Here is a 19,417-nt window from a genome sequence, read left to right as displayed (position 1 = left end):
AACCAAGTGTGAATTTCAGAATTTCACTGCACAAACTTTAAATTTCAGTCTCAGTACGCTGGTATTAAAAAAATCACCAAACTCTATGGAATCTATCATCAAGGGAACCAATAATTTTGGCACCAAATTTAAATGGAAATCAGTTATAAAATCATTTAATTCTTGACAAAAGTAATGGACAAACTCAGTACTTTCAGCAAATATAAATATAAATGAAAGAATACTCATGCCTACCTTTACCACGTAGGAGTGCAGATAACATTCTCGGTTTAACTGTACACAGAGGAAATGAATCATGAGTACCAAATCTGACAGCCTAAACAGGATATCTGCAGGAATCTTTCAAAATTCAACAAGCACATGTAGATAGGACTGACTAAGCCCTGTGACCTTGGTTGTGTAAGAGCAAGTAAAAAGCTAGTTACCTAAACAACACTCAGGCCTGAATGAAGGTGTCCTAGTGGGCATCTAAATTGGACAATTTGGTATGTTTTATCTATATAGGGCACTTACTATACTAGATACTGTAGTAAATTTTTTTAGTCATTACAACTTGGCTGATGATTTAAAACTGGTTGAAACAAAAGTTGTGATCATTGTGCAGAATTTTATCTTATTTCCTTTAGCTACCTGAAAAACAGAACAAAAATGGCCTCCAGTTCCCACCCCCTCCTCTTGTGATGACAGGTAAACATGACTGTAGCAGCTCAGACTCCATACAGTGTCTTACATACTAGGTCACAAACTCAAACTGCTTTAACTGATTAATGGAATTAAAAATGAATTTCTCTGTGTGCTGAGCTTTACATTTTTAGTGTATCACAAATCATTTGGCAGGTGTTATGCATAAAAAAAATGTTATGATAGAGTAAAGATGCCATGTCTGTCCGGAACAAGTAAAATCTACACTAATTTTACACACAGAATTTCTGTACACCTTCCACATGGCTGTAAAAAACCAAGTGTTTATTTTTCTGGGAAACCTAATGGGACTCGGCTTGTTGCTCTCAAACTGTGATCGCCAGCGTGTTGTTTGCTGCAGCCCGATTGCTGCAATTAAACCTCTTTGTTCTGCCCTGGGTTTAACAAATTGTTGTTAATGTGGCATACACTTTGACCCAGAACAGGAAGTTAGCCATTCAAATTCAAATTTTATTTGTCACGTACACAGTCATACACAGTACGATATGTAGTGAAATGCTTGGACAACTGCTCGTGACCTAAAGAAAACAAAAAAAGGAAAAGGCTATGAATAAGATAGGAAATAAATATGAAAAATTAAAAAGGGTAAATTTAACTGGGAAGAATAAGATAAAATATATAAATTAAAGTTGAAAATAAAATAACTGTACAACAAAATACACAATACACAATATAGAACTATATAAGAATGTATGAAGAAATCTAAATATAAATAAATATATACACAATAACAGCAGCTGTACAAGTATTAACCGGAAATGAAGAATATAGTGACCAGTGTTGTGCAAAACCAAAGTCCAGAAAGTCCAGTGTGTGTGTAAGAACCATATGTGTGGGTCAGTACTGTGTGGTGGTGTGATTGAGAGACCGTATCGCCTGCGGGAAGAAGCTCCTCCTCAGTCTCTCTGTGTTGGTCTTCAGGGAGCGGAATCGCTTTCCTGACCTCAACAGAGAGAACAGTCTGTTGTTGGGATGGCTGAGGTCCTTCACGATCTTCCTGGCCTTGGTCCAGCACCGCCTGCTGTAGACTGAGTGCAGGTCAGGGAGCTCGGAGCGGATGGTGCGCTCAGCTGACCGCACAACCCTCTGTAGAGCTCGTCTGTCCTGCATGGTGCTGTTCCCGAACCAGGTTAAGATGTTTCCCGCCAGGATGCTCTCTATGGTGAACGAGTAAAAGTTCCTGAGCACCTTGGAGGGCAGTTGGAAGTCTCTCAAGCGTCTGAGGTGGTAGAGACGCTGTCGGGCCTTTTTCACCACGGTGTTGATGTGACAGGACCATGACAGGTCCTGCGTGATGTGAACTCCGAGGTATTTGAAGCTGTCCACTCTCTCCACTGGGCACTCGTTGATGACGGGGGTCTGGTAGTTCCTCTCCTGCTTAGTGCTGAAGTCCACTATCAGCTCCTTTGTCTTACTGACGTTTAGAAGGAGGTTGTTCCTCTGGCACCAGTTCTCCAGATTCCTAATCTCCTTCAGGTAGGCCGTCTCGTTGTTATCAGAGATCAGGCCCACCACGACGGTGTCGTCAGCAAACTTGATGATGGTGGTGGAGCTGGTAGTGGCCACACAGTCATATGTGTACAAAGAGTACAGCAGGGGGCTCAGAACACACCCCTGGGGGGCTCCAGTGCTGAGAGTGGTGGAGGCTGAGACATGTCCGCCCATCCTTACTGCCTGTGGTCTGCCAGTTAGGAAGTTGGAGATCCACTGACACATAGATGAGCTGAGTCCCAGATGCTCCAGCTTGGTGGTGAGTGTGGAGGGAATTATGGTGTTAAATGCAGAGCTGTAGTCTATGAAGAGCATTTTAACATAATTCCCCCTTCTAGTGTCCAAGTGAGTGAGTGATGTGTGGAGGAGATGAGAGATGGCATCGTCTGTGGAACGATTTGGACGGTAAGCGAACTGTAGTGGGTCCAGTGTGTCTGGTAGTGAAGAAATGATGAAGTCTCTGACCAGGCGTTCAAAGCACTTCATCACTACTGAGGTGAGGGCTAAAGGGCGATAGTCATTGAGAGAAGCAGGGTGGGGTTTCTTCGGGACAGGAACAATGATGGACTCTTTGAAGCATGTGGGGATCACCGACTGAGATAAAGAGATGTTGAATATCTCAGTGAACACAGGAGCTAGCTGGTATGCGCAGTCTCTTAGGATACGACCTGGGATGCCGTCTGGTCCTGCTGCTTTCCTGGTGTTCACTCTCTTGAAGGCTCTCCTTACTTCATGCTCGGAGATGACGAGCACGTTTCCGGTGCTGGCAGTATCTTCCTGTCTGCAGCCGTTAGCGCCGCTAACACTAGCATTGTTGGAGACCTTAGCTGCAGCCTCGAAGCGAGCATAGAAAGTGTTCAGCTCGTCTGCCAGAGTCACGGCCGCGTTCGTCATACCGGTTGTTGGTGCTTTATAGTCCGTTATTGTCCTTAGTCCCCGCCACAGGCTCCTAGAGTCACTCTGTTGGAGTTGTGACTCTAGTTTCCTCCCGTAGCGCTGCTTCGCCTCTTTCACCGCCCTCCGCACGTTATATGACGCAGCTTTGTACGGGTCCATGTCCCCCGTCATGAGTCCCGTGTTGTAGGCAGCGGTGCGGGATCTCAGAGCGTCGCGGATGGTTTTATCCACCCACGGCTTCTGGTTGGGAAACGTTGTGATAGTCTTTGTCTCCACGGTATCATCCGCTAGTTTCCCGATGAATCCCACAACCGCTTCCGTAAACACGTTGACATCATCATCGGAGCTGTTTCTGAACATGCCCCAGTCTGCGTCATCGAGTGCGTCCTGTAACGCGGCCACCAATTGATCCGTCCAGCGCGCGACCTTCCTCTGAACCGGAACTTCCTGTTTCAGCCTTTGTTTGTATTTTGGCATGAGGAAGATGGCGGCGTGATCAGATTTGCCAAACGGGGGGCGGGATTGTGCCTTGTAGCCGTCCTTGACCGTAGTGTAGCAGTGGTCCAGTGTCCTTTCACCCCTGGTGGGGCAGGTGATGTGTTGATAAAAGTTCGGCGCTGCGCGTTTGAGGTTGGCGCTATTAAAGTCCCCCGTCACAATAAGCGCAGCGTCCCGGTGTTGTGTCTGGTGCTGTGTGAGTGCCTCATGCAGCTCGCATAAGGCGGTGACCGTGTCCGCTTGTGGTGGAATATAAACGGCACTTACAATGACCGATGTAAATTCCCGAGGTAGATAAAAAGGACGACACATGATGGACAGTAGTTCCAGATTTGGTGTGCAGGAGCGTGTGAGAGGAACAACGTTCGCACTGTTGCACCAGTTGTTGTTCACCATTAAACACACGCCGCCTCCCCTTGACTTCCCCGAGTCCCGTGTCCTGTCCATGCGGTGAACCGAGAAGAACTTGGCCGGCTGGATGGCGTGGTCCGGCACCGCTGGGTTCAGCCATGTCTCGGTGAAGCAGAGGAGATTGCAGTCCCGAATGTCTCTCTGGAACTTTATCCTGGCCCTGAGGTCGTCAAGCTTGTTCTCCAGTGACTGGACGTTGGCGAGCAGGATGCTAGGCAGAGGTGTGCGGTGTGCACGAGCTCTCAGCCTGTTCCTGACGCCGGCTCGCTTCCCTCTAGGCCGCCGCCGCTTCCCTTTGTTCTCCCTCGAGATCTCACTCGGCCAGCTCGGATCCGGAGTTAAAAACTTCGAATTGTGAGCCATGTTAGCTGGGATAAGCAGGTGCACATGTGCTGAAGGGTTCCTGTAATTATCTTCTGCAAACCTCTTTCTTGATTATGCCTTTGAATGATCGTCTGTAAGAACTTGTTAACTTAAGGGTAGAGAACCAGATTTTAGTAACAGGTTGGTAGGTTTGTGTTCTGTATGTAACCACATGTTGTGTATATATAAGATGGCCTATTATATAAACATATCCTTGTCTTTTATTGCTCCTCTTGACCTGCTGTAAAGTAAATAAGGACATTTAAAGGAGCTTTGATAACTGTATTTTTATATTTGACATATTGTAGCTTCTCTTCTCTTTGCTTTAACATTAGTAGAGACAATACATCTTAAGCATTCTCAAACAGATACACGTGGAGCAGTACTATATCATTGTATTAAGCACCTTACTTATTGTATTATTTTGTTTTTAGGTTTTAGTTTCACTCTGATTCAGAGTGGCGATGCAGTGTGTTCTTTTGAATGGAGTTTGGCTTGCTGCTGAACCTACGCACACACACAGACACACACACACACACTGAGAGCAGTGCACTCTTTGTTTCTGTGGCTATTTTGGGTAACCAATTATCAGAGATGACTAATGCAGTTGTTTGGGCAATCTTAGTCTTCTAGATGGCACATATGGGAGTAGAGGGCATAAACAAAGAAAAATATAAAATAAACACTAAAATAAACAAGTCAGCCTAAAAAAGACTGAAATAACCCATAGGCAGTCAAATTAAGAAAAATACACCTAGGCTCTATTATTACCTTAGGATACTTATAACAGCAGTTCCATATCCATGCAAAGGGTAACCCAAATACTTTGTCATAGGAGAATGTTTCAAGCTGACAGGACAGCAACAGTAACTCAAAAAACTGCTCATTATATGAGGAGGAGCACCTCTCGATGGACAACACATAGAACCTTAAAACATATGGGATTAAGCAAAAGGTGCCACCCATGTCAACTAAGAACAGGAAACTATAACTCATACCAGACTCCTCAAAACAGCACAGCAGAAGACTGTAAAAATGTCGGGATATTAAATGCCATTTAAATGCCTCAACCTAAATCAGTGTTGTTGCTGACCGACATGGTCATGTCAATGATGTCAATATGGACCAAATCACACAAAAATGTTTCCAACACCTTGTTGAATCTGTGCCACAAAGAATTAAGGCAGTTTTAAAAGGAAACTGGGCTCCAACCCAGAACTAGCACCAACAGTAATAAAGTGACCGGTAAGTTTATTTGAGCTGTCAGAAAATTAACCTTCAGAAGTTGATGTTCCAACTCTGAAATTTAATTGTATGCATAATGATAACCTTGTCTTAATAAAAATGCACTGACAGTTCTGATGAAGCTGAGCTTATTACAAACAATTCCATCAGTACACTGTGTGCAGCGGCTAACCTTTCAGATGTGTAGAAGAACTCAGAACGTTCTACCGTCTGATCCTGACTATGTGTTAATGAAATTACCCTTGCTTGTCACGTGCACAAACATAGACATCCCACTCAATTAAATGAAGCCCTTTTTTAATATTTGTTGTTGTGTAAAGTTGACGGGAAATCTGACAATAAGGCGGCTGTGAGGGACAAACAGTATATCAGTGAAATTAATGTTTTTGCAAAATCCTGAATGACATTCAATTAAATAACACATGAAAGACATTACTGTGACAGTCAGGCATTAACATGTTTTAGATCTTCCTCAGTCACAATATTGCCTTTGTTTGACCAACATTTAAATATGCTTAAGTTAATATGTGATACTGGATAGCACAGTGTGACAACATGTCAACGAAAGACACAGAGTAAGGCTTTTAAAATCCCCACATTTAATATGCATAAATATGGGTAAAAAAATAACAATGTAACTTTTCTATATTGCATCCATTATCTGTATGCATCTTGTAATGTGGAAAAACATCCATCTCCTTGCAATGCTCCACAGTATGCTCAGCTACACTAAATTAAAACCTCTTTGAGCACCACTCATTTACTGTACGTCTACATCTGGTTGACAATTGTGTTTCTTTAAACCAGATGTACCTACACAGCCTTGCACACCAACTTTACCATGACGTGTACATATGTAAGGTCAACATGTTCTCACTCCTAAAGCGTAACATTTTGCGCTAGGTGCCAAATCGTCAACATGTTACCTTTTCGGCTACCCACCACGTTCCTTTTTTTTTTTTTTTTTTTCTTCACTTACGGAATACGGGACAGACTTGACTGGGGGAAAGAAGGGGAGAAAGAAAGAGGGAAAGAGAAACAGCTGAGAAGAGGGACGGGGGAGAAGGGCAAAAGACAAAAACAAACAGAATGAGCAGAAAAAAAAATAAAAAAATGCATATATCAATCACCTGGATCACCTGCTGAGAAAGAAAAAAAGAAAACAAGCAGAAGAGAACAAGAGTAATAGAATAAACAACATCACAATGATATATGGGAATATGACAGTAAATACTAAATATTAAACATTATTGTGCAGCACATAAGATCAACAGAACACAGTGTGCTTTGAGGTAGGAGCCAAAAAGGGTGTAGTTTGTGGGTGTGATCACCCGTGTGTACACCTGTGAGCATGGACGCGCTTGTTTTTTGTTTTTTAAAAGGTTCCTTCATGTAATAATCTGCTAGAGGGTGTGGGGGGGCCACAGCCCTGTCCTCCAGGGCATGAAGCAGGTATGGAGGAGATCAAAACTCCAGACATCCAGAGGCCCCCAGAACACAAGAGACCAAGGAAGACCAACAGAGGGGCAGCCGCGCCACTGTCCCAGAAAGAGCTGAGGAGAGTCCCAGATGAGGGCTCACTCAGCAGCCGCGGAGCAGAAGCCAGGGGGAGTTGCAGTGACGCGCCCGTGAGCTCCGCCGGCAGCCAGCCGTGCCTGAGTGACCGAGCCCCAGGCCGAGAGGCCGGGGGCACCCCACCTCCGAAGTGGCCCGAGCGAGCCCCAGGCTCCAGGCCCCGATAAGCGGCCGCCAAGGAGTGAGCCGGTGTGTACCTGGACGCCCATCCCCGGACACAAAGAACCACCAACGCACCGATGTCTGAGGGGGTCCACCACTGGCAGGGGAAGTGGTGGTAGGGGGAGATAGGCCTCCAAACCTTGGAGGGCCTGAGAGGTCCCAAGAGAGGTGGCGCCTGACACCCAACCTGACATATAGACACAGAAATACAGGCACACACAGATACAAACATCCATTCCCACCCTCATGCTCTCATATGCACTTACTCCACACTCAACCAACGTGGAGACAGACATAAAGAGACGCTGTACACACGATCACACTCCCCAAGCGTACTCTACAAACCGGGTCTAGGTACCCTTGCCCCTGGAGGGGGGAACTGCACCCAGGTGGTGTTACCCTTTTCCCTGCGGTGGGGGGAGGCAGACCGCCCCGACTCCGCAGCAGCAGGAAGGCCCCACACTCCAGACCGCAGTCGGACGGCCAACTCCTCCTCCTAGCCCCCCCGCTCCAGCAGGTCGCAGAGAATGGGGGTGAGAGAAGACTCCAAACCTCACTCCACCCGTTCATTGTAGTGTTGATGCATGTGTGTTCTAAGGTGCATTTAAAACCCAGGAGGGCATGGAGCTACCTGCCAGAGAGCAGCAGGTAAGCGCATGGTCCCTCCTGCTAGCCCTCAATGTCTACGTGTATTTAAAATTGAGAGGTGGGCAACAACGCCAGGGGTGGGGTGTACACCCTGATGGTACTTTGGATTCCCTACTCCAAGGTCCTGCATGTGTGGGTGGTTGTGGTGGAGCGGGAAGAGGGAGGCAGCTGGAGATGGGGAGGGAAGAGCTCCCCCGCTGACCCCAGTAGGCACCCCCATACTCCGCGACCCGCCAGGGAAAGGGGGCCCAGGCCCATCCAGACCGGGGACCAGTGCAGCAGCGCCTCCCGGCCCCACAGAGCCCGGGACAGTCCACCCAACCCCACCACAGACAAAACTGCACCCACCCCACCATCCACTCATCTTCCAGACTACATAAGACAATAAACACCCAGGCTGAAATCTTCCTCTACCTCTTCTGTATCTCCCCCTCCTGCAGAGGGAGCTCCTGAGGAGAGGAAAGCTCCTGCAAGATGTGACAATCTCCCCCACCAGTTGAAGAGCCCCCCAGGTGGCTCGATGCACCGGTGGCACCCTGCTCCAGGGCTAGGCCCCCATGCACCCACCCGCCCACAACCCCGGCAACACACCAACCAGGACCCAAGACCCCGAGGCCCGGTCCGGGTCCCAGCCCAGAGACGGAGCGCCCCCAGAACCTCACGCCCATCCCAGGGGCAGCCAGGCTACCAGGTCAGTAACCCACGTCCGTCAGCACAGACCCTCCCCTAGCCCCGCTGCACGCAGCCGCGAGGAAACAGTCACCTGAGAGCCAACAGAGCCCCTAACCGGACATGACCGCTACCCCGGGTTGAGCCCCCCAAGGAAGATGCCTCCGGGGAACCCCCCGACGCCCTAAGCCTGTCCCTACCCCCACACCAATGTAATCTAATAGATAATTTCTATATTGGTTAGAATTAAGATTATTTTTATTTTTCCAGTTCATGAGGACTGTTTTCTTGGCTATGCATAGGGCAGTGAAAACCATATGGGCGATATTCTTTTCTGAAGTGACATTATCTAAGCTGCCCAACAAACACACTAAGGGGGAAGTTGGAGTGTTACATTTCAGACACTTCGATAAGTCTTCACATATCTTGCGCCAAAACTTCTGAACTGGTGGACAGAACCAAAGAGCGTGGATATAATTGTCCGGTGAATTGGTTTGGCAGTGTGAGCAGTTGTTGGTAGACGTAAAGCCCATCTTGAACATCCGATGACCTGTATAGTGCACTCCATGGAATATTTTGTATTGAATTAATTGAAGACTGGGATTTCTAATTAGATGAAAGGTTTTTAAGCAAATCTGAGACCAGAAGTTTAGGTCTAAGTTAACTGATAAATCCGCTTCCCATTTTGCAATAGGAAGCGATATTGATTCATCTGTTTTAGAAAGCATTCTGTATATTTTGGATAGTAATTTGGGGGGTTTAAGAGTAAGAAATTGAACCACACTTGGTGGTGTTTGTAGTTCAACTTGACCCGGTTTAAATTTCTTTTTTACTATGGATTTAATTTGTTGATATTCTAAAAATCTTTTCTTGTTGATCCCATGTTTTGTAACTAGTCTGTCAAATGAAATAAATTCTGTTCCTTCTAGTATATGTTCTAAATATTTGATTCCTTTACCACTCCAATCTGAAAAGTTTATCATATTATTGTTTTGTAATATGTCAGGGTTGTTCCAGATAGGTGTACGTTTGCATGGGATTAATGAAGACGCCGTCAATTTTAGAAACTCCCACCATGCTGTTGCTTTTAAAGCATTCATGTCGTTGGATGTTTGAGCTGATAAATGGTAGGTCTGAGATCTCTAGATTATTGCAGAGTGCTTGTTCTACATCTAGCCAAGGTTCATCTAAGAGGGTGTGTTTTAGCCATCCTGAGATAAACTGAAGCCTGTTGGCTAAGAAGTAGTGCTGAAAGTTAGGCAGTTCTAGTCTTTTGTAGTGTTTTTAAGCTTATACGTGGGGGTTTATTTTTCCAAAGGAATTTGGACATACATGAATCTAGAGATCTGAACCAACCCCACCACGTTCCTAAATGACGACCTCGGAAAAATGAGGAAATATGACAACCGTATGGACTCAATCTACACATGTTTTCTCTTTTTCTTCAAATCACTTAGAAACACGCTATTTAACATCATTAAAGTCCTGGTTAAGATCAGGAAAAAGGTTATGGTTAGGGCTAGGGATAAGGTTAGGTTTAGGGCTGGAATACAGGGCTGCAACGTCTATTACCGCGGGAGCGTCATTGCACTGGATTTCAGCCATAACCCGCCGCGTACCATAAGAACGCCGAAGGTCTCCTTTCACGTTCCTCAGGAACGCCGCGGGATGTGACAAAACGTTGGCATGTTACGCCTCGGGAGTGAGAACGGGCTGGTAAGGTTGCTGGCTGGTAAGTTAAAAGAAAAGACACAGATGATAACAAAAAGAAAATAACATTTTCCAGTATTGAGAGGAAACACAAACCCACAAAACTGGATTGGATGGTAAAAATAAATTAAATGTATATTATATGTGATTCAAATGCTCCAGTATGAATACATTCAAATGTATTGACAGTTACCTCTTTCCATACACTTCCTAATCAACCTTTCTTTGCATAATATTCAACAATGCTGAAAGCTGAAAGCAGTTTACTTCTGCTTTTTGACATTTTGTGTGCCCCTCAGATCAATTACTGGCAAACCCCAGGATTAAATTACATGCTTAAAATCAGTAGTTGGATGAGCTGCAACAAGCACAAAGCCTTATCAGCTCTGCCAAAGTAAATGAAAAAGCTAGCTGGCTGGAAAGTAGCAGTAAAGGTTATTTGTATTTATAAACATACGACTGTGTGCTTTGTTTTATTGAGATTCTTATTAAACAGTGTTTCTAAGAGAAATTTCTTGTACATATACATGCACACAGAATTTATGCATTTTTATTTGCCATGTTTATGCATACAGTTTGCACTAAGCCTGAACAAATGGCTCTTCCCCACTGCAGTTGTACACATACAATAAAAATTAAATAATGACTGTGAGATACATGTGTCTGTGTTTTAATGAATAACATGATGAAGGTGAATAAGGATTTTGTTGCTAGAACGTGTCATGTGAAGCGGGGCAAGTGGCGGGCAGGGAGTAGAATGAAGGACTCAACAGACATAAATAAAACCAAATATCACAGCTTTATTGCTGGCAAAAAAAAATGCAAGAAAAACAAAAGCAAAACTATAACAGAGGACAGAATTAATTGGCCGACTGACTACAGAGTTGACAACAAGCTGAAATGACAGACAGATGGAAACAACACCCACAATGAAGGAGAACCAACAACAGACAGAGGAGATGCAGACAATATATACACAAGAGGGTGATTAAGGAAAGTGAAGACACGTGCTAAACTACATCATAACTAACGAGACAGGGGAAGCAAAACTGAGCATCACAAACCAGACAGGAGACTGCAAAATAAAACAGGAAGTAATACACACACACACACACACACACACACACACACACACACACACACACACACACACACACACAGCCTCAGACAAAGACGTGAACTTGACATTGAGGGAGGAACCTGTGGAAGGATCATTAACAGTTGCCTTTGCCTATTGATCACTTGGGGTAATCTTACTCAGTCAACGTTCGGTGGCACTCGACACTTGGGTCTCTGTCACTGCAGTTCCTTCGGGCACATAAGCCCACTGCTGCCTGGGTCTCTTTTCAACCTGCATTTGCAAAGTCTGTGATATGGAGGCAGATTGACAGGGGCTGACAGTTGCCCTTGTAAAATGGGCTTTAACTGCGACCTCTATCAGCTCCAGATGTTTTTTTAAACTTATTTAATTCTTATTCATAAGAGTTCTGTTAAAAGACACAAACGACAGTCTTTCTGTACAACATTTTGCAGCCACACTTCTTTTTTTTTTTTTTGCCTGTCCCATTTGGTTCTTTAGCCGTCAGAATTGTTGTCTGAAGAACAACAAGGATACCCAATGGATTTACTTTGCCAAATGAATCATCACGGCCTTGCCGTATTGGTCCATTTGATCGACCTTTGTTGTTATTATTTATTTTATTTTATTTTCAGTTGTTACAGACGGGACAGACATGACTGAGGGATAGGAAAGGGAGAAAGAAAGACAGAAGGGAAGAGGGACAGTGAGAAAGACACACAATCACACTCCCCAAACGAACTCTATACCCCAGGTCCAGGTACCCTCGCCCCTGGAGGGGGAAACGGCACCTAGACCCAGGAGATGTTACCCTTTCCCTCGGGGTGGAGGCAAGCAGACCGCCCCAGGCTCCGCAGCAGCAGGGAGGCCCCGCATCCCAGATCCCAATCGGACGGCCAACACCTCCACCCAGCCACCCCCCGCCCCGATGGCCAGCAGAGAACAGGGGTGTGTGAAGACCCCAAACCTCCCTCCTCTCGCTCATGTGTAGTGTTGCTGCGTGTTGTTCTAAGGTGCATTTAAAACACGGGAGAGCATGGTGCTGCTGCCAGAGAGCAGCAGGTGTTAGCACGGCCCCTACCGAGAGCCACACTTCTAACACACTCTAGTAAGTGGGCTCACATTACCCTATTTTATCTCTTTACATTGGCATCCAGTTGATTTTAGAATTCGTTTTTAAATTCTCATTCCTGCATACAGAGCACTAAATGGACAAGCTCCAGAATATTTATCCCAACTTTTTATTAAGCACACTGCTGTTCTCTGTCTTCGCTCACAAGCTCAAAATCTATTAGTAGCCCCTCATAAAGACTAGGGGGCGACAGGGTCTGTAAGTCTGTGGCACCAAAGCTCTGGAACAGTTTACCGCTCCAGCTCAGTGGAGTCTTTTAAAAAACAAAAACATTTTGTTTAATCAGGCCTTCAGTTGATATTCTTTTGATATTTATGCTTTTATCTGTTTTAACACGGTTCTCCATTGATGCCGTGTTTTAATTGTTGTACAGTATCTTTGTTAAAAGCTGCTTTTGGCTGCTTCATTATTCACAAGGGGTCACCACAGTGGGTAGCTCTGCATGTTTTGATTTGGCAGGTGTGTTTTTTTTACATTGGATTCCTGACGGATCTTTGCTTCCTCCCAGGAACAAACCACTGATCTTTCAATTTATGTTGTGTGAATGCTTAAACCATTACACCATGGATTTGTTAAGTTAATGAATAATTTTGTTAAATGACCAATGGGCCTGGCATCTGAGGCTGTATGTGAGATTAGGTGCACACATAAAGGGTGTACTTGAAATGCAAAATTCTGTCAAACTAGACTTCAGCTTTTATGGTTTATGGTTTAACTTCCAGGTCAACATTTTGTACCTACATGCAATAACTTTAAGGTTTCCATTTAATGTCACTGCTCTCATCAGCTCTGGTTTTAAATACAAAATCTCTCCTCAGAAAATAAAATCTACAACAGATCTGTCTTGATGCATGCTCAATCAACCAGGAAATGCCATCTGAGGGTAGTGTTTCGTTATGTCCAGATGAACAGAATCAACTTTTTGGGGTACTACAAATCTAAATCTTTATTAATCTTTTTTCTCTTTGTACTTCCTTGTGACCATTTTGTGTATTGCTTTGTGGTTATTTTGTTTTTCTTTTTTGTCTGTTTGTCACCACGTTTCTATGTGTTTATGGTGGTTCAATCTATAGATTGAATTTCCATGAGTAAACGCTACTGTCCCTTTGGCCTCTAGGAAAAATGTCCTGCAGGTCTGTTAACTAGGACAGCAGAGCGTAAGGCAGCAATCTATTCAGAAAAAAGTGATAAAACTTGCTCTTATTTTCAGCTCCTGCAATATTTATGTATTCTGGCTTTATATGTCTGTAACTTCTAAAATAAAATGCATGGTAAAATGGGTAACTGTTGTCAAATGTGTCTGTCTCACTGACCTGACATGGTTTATGAATGACTGAATTCTTGTTTCTGGATTACCGATGTTACAAGTATAGGAAGTTCACGCAACCTCTTAAAATTCTCTGACTTGAAGCTATTCTCACTGTTGTGTCTTTAGTATGTTATATTTGTGGAGATAATTGTACACTGGAGCGAACAAACAAGTCAGACAATATTTTCCTAATAAGGCACTATCTGCCAGAGGGAGCTGAATCTACAACGAGAGAGTTTACGTTTTTATCTCAGAAGCGCGTCTAATGACTCTCGGTATTTGCCCTGCAGCGTCAAAACCAATGTGCGCCTCCCAATTCAATTTCAAGCACACTAAGCACATTTCATTCAATGATAATATACATCAGTAATCATTAGGGCGTGGTATAATACCAAATTACCTGAAATTACCTAAAGTTAGAGGAAGCTTTTTGTCTGTGTGAGAGGGAGAATAAGATTATCTCTGACTTAAGTTTAGACATTTGGAAATCATGACAAACTCATGAGGTATAAAACAGACAGTGCTCTGCAATTATCATCTTGTAAAAAAATCAAAAGAAAATTGTGACTTGTAAAAGAGCACATCCCACGAGTCAGCCATTGCCTTGATTCTTTTTCAGTAATTTTGTTGTAGACTTACTGGTGTGATTGGGAGCATTGTTCTGTTCCATGACCCAATTTGGGCCAAGCTGTTGCACAGATGGTCTTACATTTGACGCTAGAATACTAAGGTATACAGAGAAGTTTGTGGATGGCTCAGAGACTGCAACATTGCTAGGTCCTATAGCTCCAAAAGACGCCTAAAGCCCATGAGGTCCTGATATGCTACGTTTGGTAAATGTAATGCAATGTATTATGGCCACTTTACTTTTGTCTTCCCAAAGAACAAAGTGTTCTGGGTTGTTCACTGGATCTTTGCAAATCTATCTCTGTTGCCATGTTCTTTTTTAGATGCATAAATGGTTTAACAAATTAAAATACTTGTATTTTTCCAATATGCCGCTATACCCTAGAGTTTAGCAAAGGTGAACTGTACACTGTAGGATTTAAATTTAAAAAACGGTGGAATAGCACCTGTCCTACATAGTGGGCAGCAGTGAGAAACATCCAGATCCATAAAACAAAGTAAACCGAAACAAATGCCGTCAGATGACTCGCACTAGAACAGGCTGATGCATGTCTCTTTTGTGTTAATGAATATCTACCAAGTGATGCAGACAAATGAACAATGAATCAGTGTTCCCAAAATAAACCTATGTTCAATTAAAACAAAGCAAGAGTCTTTTGTCCAGCTTAATGACACAAACCCTGTAACAGACAACCAAAATAACAGCTTGTCCCACGTCAAAAAGAAAAAAATGAGGTGGATTATTTTCTAAACCTTTACAATCTGATCTGGGTTGTTTTTAAATCTGCATGTACTGTATACGAATCCAGTACATGCTTACGCTAAGAAAGAATAAGCCAAATTTTTTGGATCAGTGGTCATGTACCAGATAAGATTCACATTAAAGAAAGGATGGGGAAATATTTGTTGATTCAGAGGACAGGATTGTAGTTATATTCAAGGAATTCAACAGACAAAGTATAATTTAAGGAAGAGTGGGCTCCAAGATAAACAGGTTTTGTTTTGCTCGAGGACACTCTGTCAGAACCTATGGCCGCTGACAGACATGCTAAGTACTGCAGGGAAAGACATAAATCAGCGAGAATAGAAAAAAAAAAACGTGCAATGAACCGAGACAATTAGATAGTTTTATAATGTGTCACTTATTTCTCTTTGAGTTCTTTTTCACTACAAATGACATCCAATTTAATTGCAGGCTAGCTGATAATTTGTCTCTTTCAAGATGGGGATTGTTTGAAATGTCTCTGGACAAACGTTTGACGCCTTATCAAGATCTGTGTTTTATAGCTGAAAATCATCCATTGTGTGGTGATGAAAGAGCGGCTAAATCTATAGACTAAATAAATGGTGAGAAAGTCCCACGAAAAAGAATGGGATCTTTAATTAAGGGATTTTATACTAAAAACGTTTTCATTGTGTCATAATCATAACTTTAAGCTGAACCTCTGTGCTCCTGTTAAACATACTTATCATATTTTCTCTCTTTCAACATGACAGAACTGCGTCTTATGTTTGCCTTGCATGACCTGATTATTAACTTTTGGTTGCAAACACTTTTTTTGCTTGTATGAAATCATCTTCACAGTATGCGCTCCAGTCACTTGCTTCCCCTGGTCCCGTACTTACTCTAATGTCCTCTTATATGGTAAAATAATCCTTTCTTAACCTTTCTTGATGCTTCACTCATTTCCCCCCTTCAATTTTCCTGGAACGTTCTTCTGTGCAGGATTTCTAACAGGCCAAAGTGCCCAACTTTAATGGAATATTACAACATTAAGTCCCCGATTATTACAGTAATGCACTTGATGTGTTCTCCCACTCAGTCACTTTAGATAAGAGTAAGATAGACAGTACATCAAATGAAAATTGTTACTTCAGTGATGCAGAGATAAACTTGCTGTTCATTACTTTTATTGAGTTTACACTTCACTGACAATAAAACACAAAATACAGAAGACTTCAAAAGATGGGCATAGCACAATAAGTTCTTTGGATTCTGACAAACTTTAACTCATATTTCATTGTGTTTCTGCCAGACACACAAAGGTGCATGACCCTGAATCAGCAAGCACACCAAGCTAAGTTGGTCTCAGAGGAGCTTCCACAGGGTCTGTACCACATACTCGGTTTCAGTGACTTTAAAGCCCTTGAGCTAAAGTAAACAGAACTGAACTGTGTACAGAATATGAAAAAAGGAAAATGTTTATACCAGGGTTGCAAACTGTCACGCTTAAGACACCAGCTCTCAGGCTATGTCTCAGCTTCAAAGTCCCTCCTTTTATATGTTAACCAGCCTTTCTTTGCAGACTGGACAAAGTCTGAGTATCAGGCTTTTTCCACATTTCAGCTCCAGTGTTTACACAATGAAGATACACAGAGCTTACCGAAATAACAATACGCGATATGTGTACACCAGTGGTTCTCAAACTGTGGGGCAGGCCCCAAACATAGAGCACAGACCTGCTGTGGATGGAGCAGAGACAACTAGTTGAAAATTATAGGTAATATAGTGTCACAGATCATTTGTCTGGATTAATATTCAGATGTTTCTTCACTGTAGCCTCATATAGCAGCAGGATCCATATGAATATCTCCAAACAGATAGAGCTATAGACTTCCAGCACAATGAAAACACTAGTTACTGTGCACACGAGGATAATGTTTTAAACTGGAGAAATCAGAAAATAACAGGAAATGACAGTGTGTACCTCTAAGACATGATCTTATTTAGGTGCGCTGCCACACAGTTCCCTAGCCAAAATTTTAGTTTGATCATTTATTTTGATTTATTTTTATTTTAATTATTGTAAAGTAACAAGAATTTTTCTTTACTGTATCAGTCTCTTTAACTGATTTCATGAGTCATTTGTGCACAATGTAATTTTTAGGACTTGCCTTTAAAGCCAGTGGAACTGAGTCTCCAGTGCTTATTTATGATTGCTCATAAAAGTAATAGGATGAATTCTTAAGTGCACAGGACTAAATCTCGGGTCAGATCCAGTCAAAGAAAGAAAGAAAGCAGCTGTAAACCTGTTTTTTTATGCTTTAGTAAAGCTGTTTCTAGCCTTTCCCCCCAGTGCTAAGCTAAGTTAAATGGCTGCTGGTGTAACTTCATGTTTACTCTGCAAACATGAGTGTGGCATCAGTTCCTCATTAAGCATTCAGCAAGGAAGCAAATAACTGTATTCCCCAAATACATTCTTTCAAAATATTAATTTCAGCAAATTGAAAGCAGCTGCTATTTATAATTCAACGTACTAGTTGCAATCATTTTGCTGCACGGCTTCAGTTGGCTCTGAATGTGTTTTAGTACTTCCTTTTGACAAACATTCCCCATCTGCAGATGAAGACAATTTGACAGAGGAAATTAGGGATAATTAAGCACTCAACTGTAGCACCGAAAAACAGTTTTAAAATGTCCAAGCTGACTCTGTTTTAGCTAATTTTAAAAAACACTTTAAAGCCGTGACATTCTTTAATCTAGAGGCAACTGTTATTACCATAAATTACCATACAATTGTTAAATATAAGGCTACATGAAGACTTGACATGGTCTAACTGGAAGACTTGACTTTTAACTTGGAGTTCTAGTGAAGTACAATGTGAACTGCAATGTATTTCTTTGGGTTGTGTTCGTAGTAAGAGAATTATTTAAATGTTTAAAATGAAATTATTCTGACAGTGGAGTTCCTAAGACAATGGAAAATGGAAAAAAGAAAGATGATTACAATTATACAAATCATTAAGGACTTCACTTCAGAGCTGTCAGACATCTGACAAAGGACTGGAAAGTTATTCCACTGATATTATTTCTTGTGTCAAAAAAACAACACTTGGATGGAAAAACTCTTCCGCTAAACACTGGCTTCATTAGCGGTCACAGAAGCTGATTTATGAATTAAGCATGGCAGGGTTAGTAACCCTCATTTCCATGACTACTGTTTCTATTGGAAGCGTTTGCCCTCACTGACGAGTGAAGATCGAAATGTGTGCGAGTTTACAACCAAGTCGTTCATCTCAACAACACCTGTCAGAGCCCCACTGACCTACACCTAGAGCTGGGCGATATATCGAGTTTTTAAAACATATCGATATATTTTTATACGAGATATAAGATGTGACAATATCCTTTATATCGATATAGTCTATGTTACGTTATAATTATAGTTGTGGAGCCGCAAGTTTGCCTCTCTTTCGTCCACTTTTGTCTCTACGCAACGTTACTCCGCCTCACCTTCACTGAAGACAACTCCCCCTCCTCCCCCATCGCTTCACATGCAGGCAGCGACAAGACGGACACGGCAAATCTCCGTTAACGAGTTACTGCGCATCGCCCCATGCGTGGGGCTGGACGGCGTCAACGTGCTAACGAGCTAAACATGCTAACGAGCTAACAGCGCTAACCCTAAAATCCTTTCATTCTCTCAAAAGTTGATAGCGCGCCTTATGTATGAATTCTGGTTGTGCTTGATGGCCGCGAACTGATTTTATGTGGTACACGGCGCTCAGCAATCTGTCAAAAATGTTTGAGTACGACTTTGGTAAGCTACGGAGCTGCACCGCTTGATAGATTGTCGGCGCATTACGGCTACCGAGGAGCTTCGCGGAGTGATACGTACTGTGCATCAACGTAATATTACCGTATTGTGTGTGTATAAGGACCATAAATGGCACCTGTAAGAGACGTGGTTATGAAGCGGATTTCAAACTCCAGGCTATCAGTCACACAGTAAAACTTGGGAACAGAGCAGCTGTGAAATCTGTCTGTCTTTGTTATTACGCTCAGCGTCTTTTAGTTTACATTTTGACTGCACAATTGTGAGCTCTTTGTTTAGCACAAAAACAACCTTGTTTTCTTTTATTTATGGAGCATTATTATTTAATGAATGCTCATAATTTA

The 19,417-nt window shown here is 42.9% G+C and overlaps 1 long non-coding RNA gene across 2 annotated transcripts in view; it reads right to left on the bottom strand.

Annotated features, from left to right (window-relative positions):
• Positions 1–223: 223 nt before the first annotated feature.
• LOC147338611 (uncharacterized) overlaps positions 224–19,417 on the bottom strand; it is a 53,015-nt gene continuing 33,821 nt past the window's right edge. For both annotated transcript variants that reach the window (XR_015130172.1, XR_015130162.1), the window contains exon 4: positions 224–273. This is a non-coding gene — a long non-coding RNA (uncharacterized LOC147338611). The remainder of the gene's footprint in view (positions 274–19,417) is intronic.

The sequence above is a fragment of the Aulonocara sp. 'chitande type north' Nkhata Bay genome, linkage group LG1 (genome assembly GCF_057382095.1).
Source record: "Aulonocara sp. 'chitande type north' Nkhata Bay isolate Kocher_YH1m ecotype deep benthic linkage group LG1, A_spYH_male_GT1.1, whole genome shotgun sequence".
NCBI classification, from domain to species: Eukaryota; Metazoa; Chordata; class Actinopteri; order Cichliformes; family Cichlidae; genus Aulonocara; species Aulonocara sp. 'chitande type north' Nkhata Bay.
Note: the sequence above shows the minus strand (reverse complement) of the source record. Positions and strands in the feature narration are given on the sequence as shown.